The following is a 19,023-nucleotide window of genomic DNA, read 5'->3' as shown; positions in this document are numbered from 1 at the left end:
CAATTCCTTCTTGTCGAACATGTGATGAGAAACTAACATGTCTCTAACACGAGACTGAGAAACCCCTCCCCCTTTTCCCTGGAAGCAACTCCTGTATCTGTTCCCTGCGTGATATTTTTCCCCAAAGGCAGAAATCATGGCAGTCCCCAGTCACAAGAACTCAGGACACTTGTTGAAGTGAGAGAGTTTCTTAAGAGCAGTTGCTTTTTGGGGCAAAGACCCAGGAACTAAGGTGGGGGTCAGGTAGAGCATAGAGCTGGAGAGGTGGTGACATAAAATAGTGCCCCAAACTCACCCTGGACTCATTACCCTAGCAATCGCCGCATGTGCCAAGAACTTTCCATTCTCCGTTTGTTGTCCTTACAGTTCATTCTCCCAACAGATGAAAAACAGAGGTCTAGAGAGGTGCACAGCGTTACACAGCTGGTGCGTAGGGAGGCTAGGCTACCAACCAGACAGTCTAACTTCATCGTGGCCTGTGCTTTTCACCTCTTTGCTCTATGGCTTCTTGACTCCGTTTCCCCACCTACCAAGTGGGGCTCTCAGTATCTTCCTTGCAGACCTAGCAAGGGTATTGAGAAGAGTTCTCCCTGTCGGAGCTGAGGGCTGTCAGAGAGACTGAGACCATGATGCCAAGCGGTCGAGACCATCCAGGCTCTGACGTCAGACTTCCTAGCTCCGGGAGCTGGGGCAACCATTTACCCTCCCTGGACCTCAGGTTTTTCATCTGCCAAATGGGGTGGATCTGTTGAACCTACCTCCTAGGATGGTTGGGAGGGTGGCAGAGCTGTGCATGATGTGCCTGCCACAGAGAGAAAAGATCAAAGAGGCTCCTCCAGCATCTGGCTTGTAAATGGTCCACACGCGAGCCGCCACTGGAGACTCGGGAAGAGGCAAGTCTCCCTGTCACCTTCGTGGTCTCAAGAAATGGCAACCCCAAAGCACTCCATAAAACCCAGGCAGTAGTTAAGTTGGACTTCTGAGTGAACAGGAATAATTAGTGCACTTCCCACAGAGAGTAAAACCCAAATGTCAGCCAATGCCAGGGCCATTAAAGCCATCCTCGGCTACAGCTCTTGCCTGCTGCTGGCTGGGTCTCCGCCTCCCTGCTGACCTTCTCAAAGGCAGAGGACAGCACAGCAGGCAGCTGCCCAGACCTGTGGACCGGACTCAGGGACAGAAGATGGGCTTTGTGTTTTTCTCCACTCTGGTACCAACATCTCCTTGAGTCTCATCTTTCTCATCTGTTAAATGGGCTGTATCTGCCTCATAGGATTGTAGGGAGAATTCCATTTGACCACATGTCGAAAATGTTAGGCAAATGGTAGCCCTTCTGGATGATGTAGGTAATACCACAAGGGCAAACAGTGCTCAAGACATAGTAGGTATAGTGGATGCTGCTGGTGTCCCACTCAGATCTTTTTCCTCATGCACCTGTCCCTCACTCCTCCTCTAGGCTGTCCAGAGAAGGAACCAGAGCTCTGCTAATGGGAGCTGCCACTGAGTAGGAAGTTTTGCCACATGCAGCCCCTAAAGCGGCCCACAGCCAATGCTGTTTAATGCAGGGGTACAAAAGGCCAGCCCTTGGCCTCAGGGTTGGGGGCAACTCTGTGGGACCAGTAACACCCCACACTTCCCTATGGGATCTGACTGAGGTTGGACTCTACTTACAATCACATCTGCCCAGATTCTTCTCCTGCTCTGCCCTGCTTCCCTAACCTCTCACGGGTTTCTCCTGCAAACACAGCCTCCATGAAAGACTTCATGTGAATCCTAAGGCTCTAAGGCTCTTCCCAGAAAGGGAGTCTAATTTAAGATCTCAGGTGTTCAGTAAATGCTTGTTGAATCAACATATTGCCTGTTATTAAAAAAAAAAAAAAAAAAAAAAAAAAAAAAAAAAAAACAGGAGCGGGACCAGGTGAGGCAAGAGAGATGCCAGAGGCCCAAACTTTAAGGAACGGTCCATTCTTGGAGTCGCGCAAATGCCCAGCCCTGCTGAAAAAACAGAACCCGTTTAAACATTAATCAATCAAGAACCAGCTATGTAAACCATAGGACATCCTAAGAGAAGATGGAAGGTCAGGGTTATGACATTGATTCCTGAGTCAGTTGGAAATAGACCTGAGTTCCAATCTTGGCTCCACCATGTAACTGCAACTTTGCCTAAGTCACCTCCCTTCTCTGAACCTCTGTTTCCTCATCTCTAAAATGTGCATGATAATACCTCCCTCATATGGCTGCTGGAAGATTTGATGAGATTGTGTTAATGTAACTTGCACATAGTAGGTACTCAAGAAAGAGTAGCCATTGTAATGGCCTTTAGAAGCACTTAGAGCAATCTTCTGAAAGTGCCTTACGTGGGATGTCTCCTTTGCATCCCTGCCTTGTGCTCCCATCCCAGTTACCTGCTAGACCTGATGATTCTGATTCTCATGTAGGGCACAGTAGAACACATGATTAATTTCTAGTGATGGATACATTCCCTCGGCTTGCCCATGTGCGGATGAATCCACATCTAAGGGATCTTCTAATCAGAACTGGATTAAAATGAGGTGCGCATAAATGCATCCATTCTATGAATTGGCCCAAGCAGCTAAAGGAAAAACCACAACAAACAACATAGATTTACCCTTCCAGAGGTGAGATGACAAAGCTCAGGCTTTGAAGACCCACATCTGGCCGTGTCTGATTCCACTACCCATTACGCAGCCTAAAGCAAGCTGTGTTTTCTTTCTCAGCCTCAGGTTATGTGTCTGCAAAATGGGCATGATAAAGCTCATAACACTAACACTGATATAATTCTATGTGCCTATGTATTGGGCTAAATTTATTTATTTACACGACCCCTGAAGTCTGTAAGGTTGGTATTAGAATGATCTCTATTTGCCAGAGGAGGTAGAGAAACCATCCAGACGGAGAACTGGCAGTTTCAGAAGTAGGGAGCATCTTAATTCCTAGCAGAAACTGGGATAAACCCGGGGTATGAGATGAAAATGGGAGATTCAACCATAAAAGTTTGGGAAACTAAATGATACTATGACTATCTGGGATGTTCACTGGACAGAGCCCTCATGAGGGCAGGGCAAGTTAAATTATCTTCATGAGTATCCTGTGTTCAGTGAAACCCATGCTTTTTTTTCTTTTCCTTTTTTTGAGACAGAGTCTTACCCTGTCACCCAGGCTGGAGTGCAGTGACGTGATCTTGGCTCACTGCAACCTCTGCCTCCCGGGTTCAAGCGATTCTCGTGCCTCAGCCTCCCGAGTAGCTGGGATTACAGGCATGTACTACCACGCCCAGCTAATTTTTGTATTTTTTGTAAAGACGGGGTTTCACCATGTTGGCCAGGCTGGTCTCGAACTCCTGACCTCAAGTGATCCACCTGCCTCAGCCTCTCAAAGTGCTGGGATTGCAGGCGTGAGCCACCACGGCTGGCTGACTTTTCTATTTTGAGTTTTTTGTGGGTCCCGTCTTTTTTTTTTTCTTTTCCAGCATTCCCTATTCCTTGTTCCTATTTTCCTACATGCTCAGTCCATAGAGCTGGGGTGAGGCTGAACCATCTTCAGATACAAGGGTGATCACATGAGGCAGCACCCACCAAAGGAGTCCAGCCCCCGGCCTCATTGATTGGTTCCAGGATAGGCATGTGACCAACGTTTGGTCAATTAGAACATTTCAGCTCTCTAACTACACTGATTGGCTTTGGGATGGGCACATGACCAAGTCGGTCCAATCGGAGCCAACCCAGGGACATTTCCCTGGAGTGGCTGGAAAAGAGAAGTCTCTTGAAATTCTGCAACTGCTAACAGCGAGGAAGGGGTAAGCAAGAGACTTCCGGGGGCCATCTCGTGGGACTTGAGAAGGAAGCTAACACCCAGGAAGCAGGATCAGGGGAAGAGAGACACACACACAAAGCCCTGATGGTCTTCTTTGAGCCTCTGGGTCCAGCTGTGCCTAAAGTCTTCCATTCCTGGATTCTTGTTACATGAGACAATAAATTTCCTTTTTTTTTTTGCTTAAGTCAGTGTGAGTTGGGTTTCTACTACAGCAACTTAAAAAGCTCTGTCTGACACAAATGTCTGGCCCGTTTGCATTATTTTTTTTTCCCAAAAGCAGCTTTCCTTCCATCATCATGTGATACCATATTTTGTGTGTGTGTGTGGCATGGTCTAGCTTTGTCACCCAGGCTGGAGTGCAGTGGCACAATCTGGCAGTGCAACCTCTGCCTCCTGGGTTCAAGCGATTCTCATGCCTCAGCCTCCCAAGTAGCTGAGATTTCAGGCATGTGCTACCACGCCCAGCTAATTTTTGTATTTTTGGTAGAGACGGGGTTTCACCATGTTGGCCAGGCTGGTCTCGAACTCCTGAGTTCAAGTGATCCACCTGCCTCTGCCTCTCAGAGTGCTGGGATTACAGGTGTGAGCCACTGCACCCGGCCATGTGATGCTATTTCTAAACCAGTGTGGAAGAGTGTCAAAACGTGGCATCAGACTGCTGAGGCCGAGGCAGGCAGATTTGGATCAAATTCCTGCTGCTCCCTCCAGACCTGAAGCCCTTGGGCAAGGCCTTTCATCTCTCAAAGTCTCAGTAGCCTCATCTGTAAATTGGGGATATTAATATCTCCCCTCACAGTGCAGATGAAACAGGAAAATGTTTGTTAAACCTTTTCACATGCTGTTCCTTCTGCACAAAATGCTCTTCCTTCTCTTCTTTGCTGACTTAGCATCTATTCATCTTCAGAGTCTCAGCTCAAGAGTCATTTTGTCAGAGCTATCTCCCTAACCTCGTTGGCCAAGGCCGGTTGCTCTGTGAAATTGTCCCATCCTCTGGAGCTTTCATTAAAAAATCAGTATGTCATTCTAGGCATGACTATGTGATTAATGTCCACCTCCCCCACTGGAATGTAAGTTCCAGGGGGACAGGGAAGTGTCAGTTTCTACTCATCTCTATGTCTCCAGTACCCTGCACAGAGCAGGCCTTTGAGAAATGGTCAATGCATTAACTGCTATTGCACTAGACTCTAATCAGAAGTTTTAGGAGGTTGGGTGCTCAGGCCTATAATCCCAGTGATTTGGGAGGCCATGACAGGATTGCTTGAGCCCAGGAAGGTGAGACCAACCTGGGCAACATAGCGAGGCCCCCGTCTCTACAAAAAAAAAAAATTAAAAATTAGCTGGGTGAGGTGGTACATCCCTGTAGTCCTAGCTACTTGAGAAGCTGAGGTAGGAAGATGGCTAGAGCCCAGGAGTTAGAGGCTGCAGTGAGCTAGGATCCTGTCACTGCACTCCAGCCTGGGTGACAGAGCAAGACCTTGTCTCCAAAGATAAAAATTAAAAATTGAAAAAAAAATTTAGGTAAGTAGCGTTTCTTTGGACTCAGTCTACACAGAAGTGAGCATCTGAAATTACTAGGATGCTATGATTCCAGCAAGTGTCCACGTGGGTTCATTGTACCCAAAACCAATGGAGATGAGCATTGGTCTCTATATGACTAGCCTGAGCCATGCAGATGGCAGGTCTTCATCCATCAGCCAATGGACAGTCACTGTTCCCTTAGGTCCAGGAAGGCAGGAACAGTGGCACACAGGAGGACAAGTGGCCTTCAAAGAACCCATAGAAGAGATGAGCTTAAAAGGAATGAGATGAAGACTGGGTGTGATGGGTCATACTTGTAATCCCAGTGACTCAGGAGGCCTAGACAGGAGGATTGTTTGAGGCCAGGAGTTTGAGACCAGCCTGGGCAACATAGTGAGACCCCTGTCTCTACAAAAAAAAATTTAAAAATTAGCCAGGACTGGTTAATTAGCACACATCTGTCATCACAGCTACTCAGGAGGCTGAGGTGGAAGGATCACTTGAGCCCAGGAGTTCAAGACTGCAGTAAGCCATGATCATGCCACTGTACTCCAGCCTAGAGTGCAGGTTAGATATTAGGTTAACAAAGAAGATGCTAATTTTAACAAAGAAAAGCATTCTGTGCAGAAGGAACAGCATGTGCAAAGGTTTAACACATATTTTCATGTTGCATCTGCACTGAGGGGGATATTAATATCCCCATTTTATTCATGAGGCTACTGAGCATTTGAGATATGAAAGGCACTGCAGCCTTTTATTCTTTTCTTGAGACAGGAAAAGAATAAAATAAAATAAGGATATTGTGGGCTCTGGAGAAGACCTACCTGGGTTTGTAACTCAGCCCTGTCACTGACTAGCTGTGTGGCTTTGGACACCCTTGATCCATCTCAGAGACTTGCTTTCCTCGTCAATAAAACGGACATGTCATCCCTGTGTTGTGAGGAGACAGACTGGCTGGGTCCAAGTCTCTGCTCCTCCATTCGCGTTGTGTGAACACGGCTCACTGGTTTACCATTTAGAGCCTCAGTTTCCTTGACTGTAGGATGAGGTAGCAACAGAATCTAATTCTTAGAGAGGTTGGAACGATGAGGCCATTTAATGAATTAAGTGCCAGCCGCCAAGCCTGAACTTAATAGATACTCAATGTATGTGGCTACTGCTATTCTTCTACTACTCCTGTATTAGTATTATTAGTAGTAATATTATTATAATGAATGAGCTGGTTTATGCCAAGCACCCAACACTGCCTGGGGCATGATCGGGCCCTTTCTCTTCTCCTGATGTGTGTCCTGGCTCTGGCCACTGGCTGACCCACCCCAATTAGGTGACTCTCATGTTAATATTGACACACAAAGGAACCAGCTGGCGACCTCTGAACTCATCCCACCTGGGATCACAGGCTGATTTTGGCCCCAGCCCTCAACTTTGAGAGCCGGACTCGTAATCTCCTTTGACACCAAAAAGAGTTGGCCTCACCCCAACCTTTGCTCCCTGCTTCACTGATTTCCGGTGTTTCCTGGGCCTGATGGGCGTCACGTTGCCCACGGCATGGATGTGGCCTGGGGTGAGTGGAGGAGGCCTGGATGGGCCAGTGCTTGGGGAAGGAGTAGGGAGGGACAGGGCAAGTGGAGGCCTTTGGCTCAAGAAAACACACCTGCAACCAGGTGCAGTGGCTCATGCCTTTAATCCCAGCACTTTGGGAGGCCTTGGTGGGAGGTTCACTTGAGGCCAGAAGTTCAAGATTAGCCAGGGCAATGCAGCAAAATCCTGTCTCTTAAAAAAAAAAAAATTAATTAGCTTGGCGTGGCAGTGCACAACTATAGTTCCAGCTACTCAAAAGTGAAAGGTAGGAGGATGGCTTGAGGCCAGGAGTTCGAGACCAGCCTGGGCAATGATCAAGACCCCAATTTCTACAAAAATAAAATAATTAGCCAAGTGTGGTGGCACAAACCTGTGGTCCTAGCTACTCGGGAGGCTGAGGTGGGAGGATCACTGAGTCCAGGAATTCAAGGTTACAGTGAGCTATGATGGCACCACTGCACTCCAGCCTGGGCGACAGAGTGAGACTTTGTTTCTATATAAATAGATAAATCAAGCTCACCTGTAGAGGATGGATCCGTGAGGACAGATTGCCAGACAGGGAGCCCCATTAGGAGGACAACAGTCTACAAGGAGATGGTAGTGAGTGCATCTGAGTGCTGGCAAGAAACGGAGCCAGCAGGAGAATCACCGGGAAAGTGGAATGTACAGGGCCCCAACCGTTAGCCTGAGGGGTGTAGGGAGGAGATTCTCTAGGGAGGAGGTCTCTTCTCCAATGTACTCAACACAGGGTTTTGTCCCCTGTTGCTCTGGGCTTAGAAGGCAGGAATACAGATGCCTTGCTCAGTGCTCCCCGACCCCCTGCCACCACCGTGGGTGGTCTGCATGAGAAATGGCCCTTGTGCCTCTTCCCCAACACCAGCACCAGCCCTGTGCCTCGACCCCAAAACCAGCCTCAGTCTTACCTACCCCAACACTGAGCCTGGGAAACAGACCCAGAACCAGGTGATGCCTGAGAGGAGTTACCATGGCAACAGATGTGCCAGCACAGAGACAGGGAGCTTTGCTGACCATCCCTAGCCCGCTGGCCGCCCCTATAGAGGGGTGCATGAACCATAAACTGTCCTTGAAGCTGGCCCTGGGGACTTGGCACTGGACATCCCGCCAAAGGAGAGGTCTCCTACAGACTAGTCACTAGACATAGAGCTCCAGGGCAACCTCCTGATGGAGCTCTCTGGCTCTTCCAGCTTTCTCTACATGACACCTTTGATTACAGCCCCTCTGGGAGACCGTCTGCTTCCATTTTCTGGAAGATGAGCTTCTGACCCTCCTTTTTGTGATGGGCCAGGAGCTCACAGGTATGGTGGGGGAGGATGAAGGAAGGGTCGAAAGAACTGAGGTTAGGGGTGAGGCCTCTGGAGCCAGACCTGCCTGAATTTGACTCCAGCTCTGTCACTCACTGGCTGTGTGGCCTTGGGCCAGTTACTTAATGTCTCTGAGCCTCCTTTCATCATCTGCAAACTGGTAGTGATTACAGTAGCACTCGCCTTATTAGGTTGTGGTGAGGATTAAATGAGGTAATACGTGATAAATCTTAGGACAAGGCCTGGCAGAACATAAACACTTAATGTCCATAACCTCTTCCCTTCACTAAAATCACCCCATTCCTAGAAAGAGAGGAACACATTTTTGGCCATGAGAATTCAGAGGGTTAAGTAAAAGTGTAAAAGAGTTAACAAGTGAGAATTGAGAGTTTTGGGAATTAGAAAGAAGGGTGCTTTCTTTTTTTCTGTCTTTTTTTTTGAGACGGAGTTTCGATCTTGTTGCCCAGGCTGGAGTGCAATGGTGCCATCTCGGCTCACTGCAACCTCCGCCTTCCAGGTTCAAGCGATTCTCCTGCCTCAGCCTCCCAGGTGGTTGAGATTACAGGCGCACGCCACCATGCCCAGCTAATTTTTTGTATTTTTAGTAAAGACGGGGTTTCACCATGTTGGCCAGCCTGGTCTTGAACTCCTGACCTCAGATGATCTGCCTGCCTCAGCCTCCCAAAGTGCTGGGATTACAGGCATGAGCCACTGTGCCCAGCTGAAGGGTGCTTTCTTAATATACTCTGCACTAGACAGTAAGTTTTCAGGGAGCAGAAAGCAAAGTAAAAGTCTGTCTGATTTCCCCCAATCCTTCCAACACCTGGCACAGGGCTAGGCACAGGGTTTTATTTCCACAGTCTGAAAATGCCATCCATTATAAGAGGCAGCATCCATTTCATTAGAGTATTTCTCTTTCTTTTTCTAAGATGGAGTCTCACTCTTCACCCAGGCTGGAGTGCAGTGGTGTGATCTCGGCTCACTGCAACTTCCACTTCCCAAGTTCAAGCAATTCTTGTGCCTTGGTCTCTTGGGTAGCTGGGACTATAGGCACGCACCACCATGCCCAGCTAATTTTTATATTATTAGTAGAGACAGGGTTTTGCCATGTTGGCCAGGCTGGTCTCGAACTCCTGACCTCAAGTGATTTGCCTGCCTCAGCCTTCCAAAGTGCCGGAGCAAATAAAAATGGGCATTATATATGTACTAGATCCCAGTTTCAAAATGTCAAGAAGAAAAAAAAGTTCATCTTAAAGCTGGAGAAATAAAATAATAGTCATTAATAAATGGTAATTGACTATGTGAATGAATGGTTGCAGGAAATGACAATACAGTAGAACGTAGTCAAATACTCACTATGCTCACTACACTCACCAATACTGGAAGAGTTAGAAAAGGGAGCCACCATAACAAGCAGAGTGCATCTGGGAAGACTTCCTGGAAGAGGCAGCCTGTGAGTGGGAATAAGGAAAAACTAAGTTATCTGACTTGGGGAGAGGAAGAAACGGTGGTTGGGCATAAGGGGCAGAGTCTTGATAAATTAGGAGGCTGTGTGACCATCATCATCCCCCTCCTTAGGTAATGGAGAATGTCAGAATTATCCAGGAGGTGACTTCTGCGTCAGCTCAGAAAAGCCAGGACCAGATCAGACATGAGTCCCAGGGCATGGGCCTGCACCAGGCTAGGCCCACAGGGAGCTTAAGGCACGGGAGGCAAAGCAGCCTGGGTTCAAATCCCAGCTGCTCCTTAGGTGGGCAACTCTGGACTGGTTACTTGGCTTCTCTGGGCATCAGATCCCTCCTCACCCAGGAAGTAGGGCAGACAACAGGGCTCTGAGGTCAGGCATGTGCAGAATCTGGTGTATGGAAGGTGCTTCATAAATATTAAATTTATAATAGGATATGGTTTTTTTTTTTTTTTTTTTTTTTTTTGAAAAGTTTTGAAAGGTAAAGGCCATTAGCTTGGAGGCAGAAGACAGACCTCCCTGACTGCTGAATTCTTCCCGGCCTGAAATTGGAGCATTCCAAGCTCCTCAGATGAGTCATAAGCCGCCGAGATTGTGAGCCTCTGGGTGAGTATGAGTAAAACCAGCTACTTCCTTTGCTGGGCTCAGTGCAAAATGCAAATGAGGGGTCGGCGCTAAATACGGGAATGTGCCCATCAAGCTGCTTTTGTGGCCTCGCGCCTCGCAGCAGTCACAAGGCCTTCGGCTGGAATCCTGGCAAATACTGTGGGCCCTCCCATGGTCTGGGATGTGCTTAATCTGAACACAGCCCTGTGGAGTAGGTGCTATTGTTATCCTCATATTACAGATGGGGAAACTGAGGCACAGAGGGACGGACCATCAGCTGAGCCGCCAAAGGACAGGCAGCTGGTGGCGTGGCTTTTAAAAGGGAACCTATACCCCCGGATCTGGAGGCATCTTAGCCCACTAGCCCCTTCTTTTAGGGTGAAATACACATTCTGCGAAATGGAGGCAGCTTGTAATGGGGGTGAAGCCAAATGAGAGAGGCCCGGGCAGCCGGATTTTCAATCCCAGTCCCCAGGGCACCTCCTTCCCACCGTACCCCGCTTCCTCCAGCAGGGAGCCCCCTCCCTCCAGCAGAACAGGGTCTGGCCTCTCCAACTTGCTACCGGGGCCGGGGGCCAAGAGTTAAAGTCGGAAGGGAGCTCGGGAGAGTGTGAGAGCTAAAGGACATGTCAAATCAATCATATTTAAACAAAAGCCTCTCCCGCCCAAGGGCCCTTTTAAAAGCTGCTTATTTAATTAAAAGTCCCATTTTCCATATTTATGGCCCTTATTCAGTTAAATATTAACCGCTGGGGCCAGGGCTAGTGTGTGCTTTGTGAGCGGTGTGCGGGGAGGTTCATTACCACGGCCGGGATTTATCAGACGGTGGCGCAGCCGCGGCGGATCAATGCGGCCTGCCCTGGACAAACATGCGGGGGCGGCCGCGGGGGCCGGGTGGGGGCGGCGGGGCCCGAGGGCGCCTCCTCGCTCTCCGGCTGGGACTCGGCGACTCGGGGACGCCTTGTCTCTCTCCCTGTCTCTCTCGCTTCCACATGCTGTCCCTGGAGCTGAGTCGTACGCCAGGAGTCAGAGACAGAGAGACAGTGAGACCCAGAGAGAGATACAGAGAGGCCCAGAGAGAGACAGTGAGAGACCCAGAGAGAGACAGAGAGACAGTGAGACCGAGAGAGAGAGAGAGAGATACAGAGAGACCGTGAGAGATCAAGAGAGACAATGAGACCCTGAGAGAGGCCCAGAGGGAGATACAGAGAGATAGTGAGACCCAGAGAGAGACCCAAAGACAGTGAGAGACCTAGAGAGACAGTGAGAGACACCAAGAGATACAGTGAGAGACACAGAGAGACAGAGACAGGGAGACATCCAGAGAGAGACACAGAAACAGTGAGAGACACAGTGAGATCTAGAGATACTCCCAGGGAGACATAGAGACAGTGAGAAACCAGAGAGTCAGTGAGAGACAGCGGGTCGTGTTTCTCCGTGTCTGGCTGTGTCTAGGTCAAGACCAGGTCCATACTTCTTAAAATCCAATGAGAAATGAAAATGTTAAAAAATTAATAAGAATTTCCTGTGCGTGGCTGCACAGGTGGCACACTCTGGGCCCTGGCAGCCTCTCTCTCTTACTATGTGTGCTGGGGTGGGGCTGCAGAGGTACCAGGCATAGGGGTTGGGGGGTGGAAGGCCCATAAGAGCCCACTCACTGCTCTTCCAGACCCCATTCACTGGAGAGATCGGCAAAAAAAAGAGGGAAAAGGGGGAATCTGGCATCTGCTAAGGATTTGACCCCACTCAGCTGCGGGGATGGGGACAGAAAGAAAACAGCCCCAGAAGAGGGCTAGATCCAAGCAGAGGCGCTCACGGCCGCAAAACACGCATCACACGCAGAGCTTTATCCAGGGCTTCCCTGCACCAGGCACCAGTGCTGGCCAGTGTTAACTCACATCATCCTCACTTCCATCCTATATAGGTCGTACCCTTTTGATCCCCATTTTACAGATGGGAAAACTGAGGTTCCGGGCAGGTAGGGAGTGATCCTAGGGTCACTCAACCAGGGAGGGGCAGACCCAGGCTGTCTGCTCCTCATCACACAGTAGAAATCACCAGCGTTGCTCAGACCCAGCTGGGAACCACCCTTGCCCTTTACAAGTTCCTGACCCTCCCTGAGCCTCAGTTTCCTCTTCTGTGAAATAGGGGAATAAGATTTTTGGGGACATTTTGAATCACGTTTTGTGGTTGCTCCATCCCAGGCCCTCCACCCTACACTGCTGCTCCTGACTGCTGCAATTGATCCCTGAACTCGCTGATGTGACTCTCAGGGTGTCAGGGACAAAGCCGAATGCACTTCCCCATCTTCTGAGTGCTCAAGGGGGCAGGGCTTTCTCTGTCCCTCATTGCAGGAAGCAGGGTGGTGAATGGAAAAGGTGCACTGCAGAACCACACACAATCCCACCTTTACCATTTACTGGTTCTGCAAACTTAGGCTGCCTCACTTCACCACTCAGAGCCTCAGTTTCTCCAGCTGCAAAATGGGGATAATGATAGACCCTCCTCCGAGTTGTTCTGAGGATTCAATGACATAGTTCTTGTAATGGCTTAGCAGTGTGTGGCACACAGTGAGCATCGTTGCCGGCCCTATAAGAGCCTGCAGGGGCTGCACAAATGCTGCCAGCCTGCGCCTCCAAGGTGCCATCTCTGAAGGGCAGTGGGGCTCCATCAGTTCCAGCCCTGAGACCAGGCCAGTCTCCCAAGTGGCCTGGCAGAGGGAGACTTCTGCTCCAGTGCCACCTCTGGCCCTCCTGTGACCTTGGACCTGGAACATGCCACTGCCCCTCCTGGGGCCTCAGCTTACCCATCTGTGGAATGAGGGGATTATTGGGTTTAGGAAAATCTCTCTGGGCTATTGCAGGGCTAATGCATCTCCGCAGCAGACAGGGTGAAGAATTTAACCTAAATGTGAAAATATCATCGAAATGTGCCCATTTATGCACAGGAAGGACTGTGCGACAACCAGGGCAAGTGCACAGCTCCTGAGAGCTGTCTGTTAGGTGCCAACAGCCAGGCTGGGAAAGACATCTCCTATGTCACACACATGCGTGCACACACATGGTCATAGGCACATGCACACACAAAAACACACATGCATGTATACACACATGCATGCTCTTGCATGCACATACTCGGGCACATGCATACACACGTGCACACACGGACATGCACACACACGTGCACACACACGGACATGAACACACACACATGCACACATGCACAAGGGCATACACCCCATCACATCTTTTGCCCCATGCTCTGCTTCTCCACTTAGATCCTGTTAAGAGCCTGGTGCCTGATTTCTCCCACCACTACCTCCTCCCCAAAAAGAAAAAAATCTGAAAAGCCAGATTAGAACTTCACATACGCATCGCTGGAAAAAATCTATGTCTCATTTTCATATCTAGCAAAATAAAATGACAGCAGAGCACTCCAGCAAACCCCTAGAGGGGGGAGCGTGTCTGCCGAAGATGAGGGGTGGTGGCGGGGAAGACACCTTTCCCAAAGGGAGGAGGCCCCAGGGCCAGAGGCACGGGAGGGGGCCTTGGGCCTGGCGAGAGGCTGGAGGATGAAATCGATCAGGCCATTTTGTCCTGGGGCTGGAGGAAGGTTGGGGGGTCCTGGGAAGAGTCTAGGGGGTTGAATGGAGGTTAGAAAGGCAGTGAGAGGGGGAGAGAAAGAGGAGGAATAAAATCCTGGGGATGGTGGTGTGAGTGAGGGAGCGGGAGAGAGAGAGGGAGAGACACCAGGTTATCAGAGAAGTGTGAAGACAATAATACAATCTGACATTTCTGAAACAAGACCCCCCGGTTGCCATGGCAACGTCTCATGTGGGAGCAGCTCCCAGGAGACGGCTCCGAGATGTACTATAAATGATGTTTGATTAGAATTTAAATCATTTAGGCAGAGAGAAGATAGGCCTTTTGTCAGCAAGGGGACCTGGGGGTGGGGAGGGAGGGGGGCTGGGGTTGTGGCGGGGGAGGTGGCGCTGCTGGAGCCAGCCTGGGCGTGGGGAGCGGGATCGGAGGTCAGCCAGGGGGTTGATTACTTTTGCCCTCAGCTTCATTCCCGTTTACAGTAACCTTTCCATGGTGGCCGGAGGGACTCAGAGGGCAGGAGAGGAGAGACCCGGGGGGGACGGGGCTGTGGGAAGGGAGTAAGGGAGAGCAGCGGAGATGAAGCGAGAGATGCGGAGAGACAGAGAGGAACGGACAGAGCAGAGAGACAGAAGCGGGAGAGATAAGCAGGAAGAGAGAGAAGGAGAGGGAAAGGAGAGGAAGAGAGACAGACACAGATGGGCAGAAACGATGAGAGAGACTGAAAGAAGAGAGACCAGGAAATGGACTGAGAGACGCAGATAGGCGGTACAGAGACAGAGAGAGACTGAGAGACACAAAGGCGGAGACCTGGAGTGAAAACGAGGACTCTTGTGTCCACACACTCTGAATCATTTTCCAGCCTCTGAAAAATGCGTCAGGAATGTGGGTGCCCATGTTGAGTCCTGAACTTAGAAAAAGCTCTGCCTCCACCTCCCACTTTGGTCCCCATCCACAGGGAGATTCCTTTGCCCTGGAGTTCCTGGGGAGGGTTTAGTGACCCTGGAAAAGAGGTGCCATGGGCTTCTGGTCCTAAGGAAAATGGGCCAATTTTACTGAGCTGCCCTGTAAAATCTTAGACAAACCACCTCACTGTTCTGAGCCTCAGTTTCCCCATCTGTAACACAAATAGTGTTATAGATGGAGAGTCAGATCAGCCTATGGGCAGTGAGCCCCCTGTTCCCCACTCAGTTTTTATTTTTAGTTGCATTGATTGCCAGCATTTAAAAGTTGGGAGAGTTTGCAAAAAATGTTTAATTTCTGGGTTCTTAAAAAAATAGGAAAATCTATGCATGCTGGGCCTGTATTTCCGCATGGCAGCCATGTGCTGGAAAGGAGTAGTAGTCCCCACTTTTAAGCAGTGTATGAGGTCTCCAGTTCACCACGGTTTCCACCATTCCCTATTGTCTTACACCCAGCTACTTTTCACACCTTCATGGTGACTGCCTGCCCTCTGTAGGAATTTGTGGTTTTTTGTTTGTTTGTTTTTTGGAGACAGAGTCTCACTTTGTCACACAGGCTGGAGTATGGTGGCGTGATCACAGCTCACTGCAGCCTCTACCTCCCTCCTGGGCTTAAGTGATCCTCCCACCTCAGCCTCCTGAGTAGCTGGAACTATAGGAATGTACCATCACACCCGACTAATTTTTGTATTTTTTGTAGAGATGGGGTTTCAGCATGTTGCCCAAGCCAGTCTCCAACTCCTGGGCTTAAGCGATCCTCCTGCCTCAGCCTCCCAAAGTGCTGGTCAACTTTGAAACTCCGCAAATAAACTCCAGGATCCTTATGGCTCTAGCAATCTATTAACATATGGATTATAGCCCTCATACCTCAGTCACCATGGTTTTGGGCACCCAGGATAATAGAGTTCATGGGGGTAATCACAGAGTCAGAGCGAACTATACGGCCATCCTCACACGCACAGTCAGAGCTCAATAAATGTTTAATTAATTAATTAATTAATACAGGAAGATGAGCCAAAATGATTAGGGAGACTGAAATGAGAACCATGATGGGAAATGGGTAGCTTTTTGAGAAAATGGACTCGTACCACTGGATACTGAGGATAAAAGTGACCTGCTTGGGAGAATCCCAGAAAGCAGATGGAAGGGAATTTGTAAGGAGGGAAAGAGCTGCTTTCAAAGAGGTCATCTTGAAGTTCTCTATCTTGGCACCTTCCTCATGCCCACCAGGACACTTGTCACAATCTGGAAGTTTGTTGTTTGTGTATTGGCCTGTGTGTGTGTGTGGTCTCTCCTCCCCGAGGAGGCTGTGAACTCCATGAGGATAGAAACTACCTCTGGCACAGTCAGTGCTGTAGCCCCAGCACCCAGCATATAGTAGCTGCTTAGGAAACTCTGGATGAATAAATGAGGGAATGAGTCCCCTTTTCACATACTTCTCCCATTTTTGCTCTGAGTATTTTAAAGCTATCCGAGCCCCGTCCTCATACTTTATTTATTATTATTATTATTATTATTATTATTATTATTAAGACAAGGTCTCGCTTTGTTGCCCAGGCTGCAGTGCAGTGGTGTGATTATGGCTCACTGCAGCCTTGACCTCCCAGGCTCAAGCAATCCTCCCACTTTAACCTCCTGAGTAGCTGCGACTACAGACGTGCACCACTATGCCTGGCTACTTTTTTATTTTGTTTTTTGTAGAGGTGGGGTCTCATCATGTTGCCCAGGCTGGTCTCAAACTCCTGAGCTCAAGGGATCCTCCTGCCCCCGCCTCCCAAAGTGCTGGGATTACAGACGTGAGCTACTGCGCCCGGCCCCTCGTGCTGTATTATTAAATGCAAGCAGCTTGCTTTTATGTTTTGGTCATTTAAGGGAGCACTTCCCTGACTAGGGGTGGCAATGATGTGACCCTAGGCTAGTAAGAAGCACTTAATGTCTCTGAACGTCAATTCCCTCATCTTCAAAGTAGGGCTAATACCTTCATTCTGAGAATGTTCTAAAATTTAGGCGACAGGTCTGTAACAGTGTCTGGCATGGAATAGGTGCTCAATAAGTAGAAGCAATTTTCATGGTTGTAGACACTAGTAATCTACTAGCATGTGGTAGTCACATAGGTAACAAGAAGACCCAAGGGAAGAGGCAAATCTTGGGGTGATGTGGACATAGGGTGGAGACAGGGAAGAATTTGGAATCCCTTTAGTAACACTTCTCTTAGGCAGAGCTGTGTTCCCAAGAGTATTTTCTTTCTCAATTTTAGGATTTTGAAGCTTTGCTATTGAGGAGGATGTTGGATTCATCCTCCACTGTCACTGTCTTACTGTTCTGGAGGTCAAAAGCCTGACATGGGACTCGCTGTGCTGAAAAATCAAGAACTGCACCCTTAGAGGCTTAGGGGAGAATTGTTTCCTTGCCTTTTCCAGCTTCTAGAAGCTGCTCTTAATCCTTGGCTCATGGCCCCTTCCTTCATCTTCAACCGATTATGGCCATGGAATCTCTTGACCCTTCCAACTCCAATCACATCGGTAATGCCTGCCTGGAGCACTGTGTGCGGAATGATGTTGCAGCCATGTCTGGACTTATGGAGCAAGAATGCTGTAATTGATTAGTGATGTCTGCCATGGGCAGGGAAGGAGTTACTCAGTTGCACAGTGCTTGGCACATAGGAACTGCTTGTGGCAGCTGCCTCTGGTTACCTGTGTCATGGTGTCCCCTTGGCCCAACTCTAATTAAGTTGCAGCTGCAGTGGGCCATTCTGTGCAAGCAAACTGAGATTCACTATGGTGACAGTACACAGCCTCCGGCATGAGCTGTGTGTCTTTCCTCTTTTAGTCTTAGGCCCTGTTGGATGCAATGGGAGTCCACTCAACCATACACAATGCAGCCTGGACATGGAGGGTTATGACTTGTATTACTTTCCTATAGCAACTGTATCAAATTGCCACACACTGGGTGGCTTGAAACAAATACCCCTTCACTATCTTACAGTTCTGGAGGTCAAAAGCCTAACATGGGACTCGCTGTGCTAAAAATCAAGAACTGCACCCTTAGAGGCTTAGGGGATAATTGTTTCCTTGCCTTTTCCAGCTTCTAGAAGCTGCCCTTAATCCTTGGCTCATGGTCCCTTCCTTCATCTTCAAAGCAAGCAATGTTTTGGGCTGAGTCTTTCTCCCATTGCCATCTCTGCTTCTCCCTCTCTCATCCACTCCCTTCCACTTATCAGAGCTCTCATGGTTACACGGGGCCCCCCAGATAGCCCAGCATGGTCTTCCTGTTTCAAGGTCAGCTGGTTAGCAACCTTCATTTCATCTGCACCCTTAATTCCCTCTGCCATGTCACCGAACATTTCACAGGCTCTGGAGATTAGGAAATGGGTAGCTTTAGAGGTCATCATTCTGCCTACCACATCGCCCCTGGGGCCAGCCCCTAGTGACAGTGAAGGACAGTGGATGCTGTTGCAGTCTTCTGGTCTTCAGTAGACAATTCTGGAAAGCATTCTCTACACCCCTCAACAGGTTCCAAAGAAATCGAGTCTTTGTTGTCTGTATTGGCACTTTTACATTGACGTTCCTCCTTCCCTGACTTACTCTCCCTTATCCCTCACTCCTGCTTCCAGAGATCACTGGTCAAATAAGTTATCTGCGCCCAAGTCCTTGTCTCAAGCTCTGCTTTCAGGAGAACCCAAACTAAAACAGTTCTGACCAGGTGCAGTGGCTCACGCCTGTAATCCCAACACTTTGGGAAGCCAAGGTTGGCGGATCACTTGAGGTTAGGAGTTCAAGACCAGCCTGGCCAATATGGCGAAACCCCATCTCTACTAAAAACACAAAAAAACTGGGCATGGTGGTGGGTACCTGTAATCTCAGCTAAGCAGACTGAGGCAGGAGAATCACTTGAACCTGGGAGGCAGAGGTTGCAGTGAGCCGAGATCGCACCACTGCACTCCAGTCTGGGTGACAGAGTGAGACTCTCTCTCAAAAACATAAAATAAAATAAATGATTCTCCATAAACATTGGCTATTACATTGGTCCAGCTGGATGTGATAGACATCTGGCACAAAGTGGCTTAAGCAAAAAGCAATTCATGTTCTCATTGACTGAAAAGTTAATGATTATATCTAGGACTTCAGGCACAGCTG

The 19,023-nt window shown here is 49.0% G+C and overlaps 1 long non-coding RNA gene across 1 annotated transcript in view; it reads left to right on the top strand.

Annotated features, from left to right (window-relative positions):
* The first annotated feature begins 3,748 nt into the window (after positions 1-3,748).
* LOC100591245 overlaps positions 3,749-19,023 on the top strand; it is a 28,510-nt gene continuing 13,235 nt past the window's right edge. Inside the window, exons 1-2 of the long non-coding RNA XR_178920.3 lie at positions 3,749-3,817; positions 10,193-10,326. This is a non-coding gene — a long non-coding RNA (uncharacterized LOC100591245). The remainder of the gene's footprint in view (positions 3,818-10,192; positions 10,327-19,023) is intronic.

Source organism: Nomascus leucogenys, chromosome 10 (assembly GCF_006542625.1).
Source record: "Nomascus leucogenys isolate Asia chromosome 10, Asia_NLE_v1, whole genome shotgun sequence".
NCBI classification, from domain to species: Eukaryota; Metazoa; Chordata; class Mammalia; order Primates; family Hylobatidae; genus Nomascus; species Nomascus leucogenys.
This window is presented reverse-complemented; position numbering and strand designations above follow the sequence as displayed.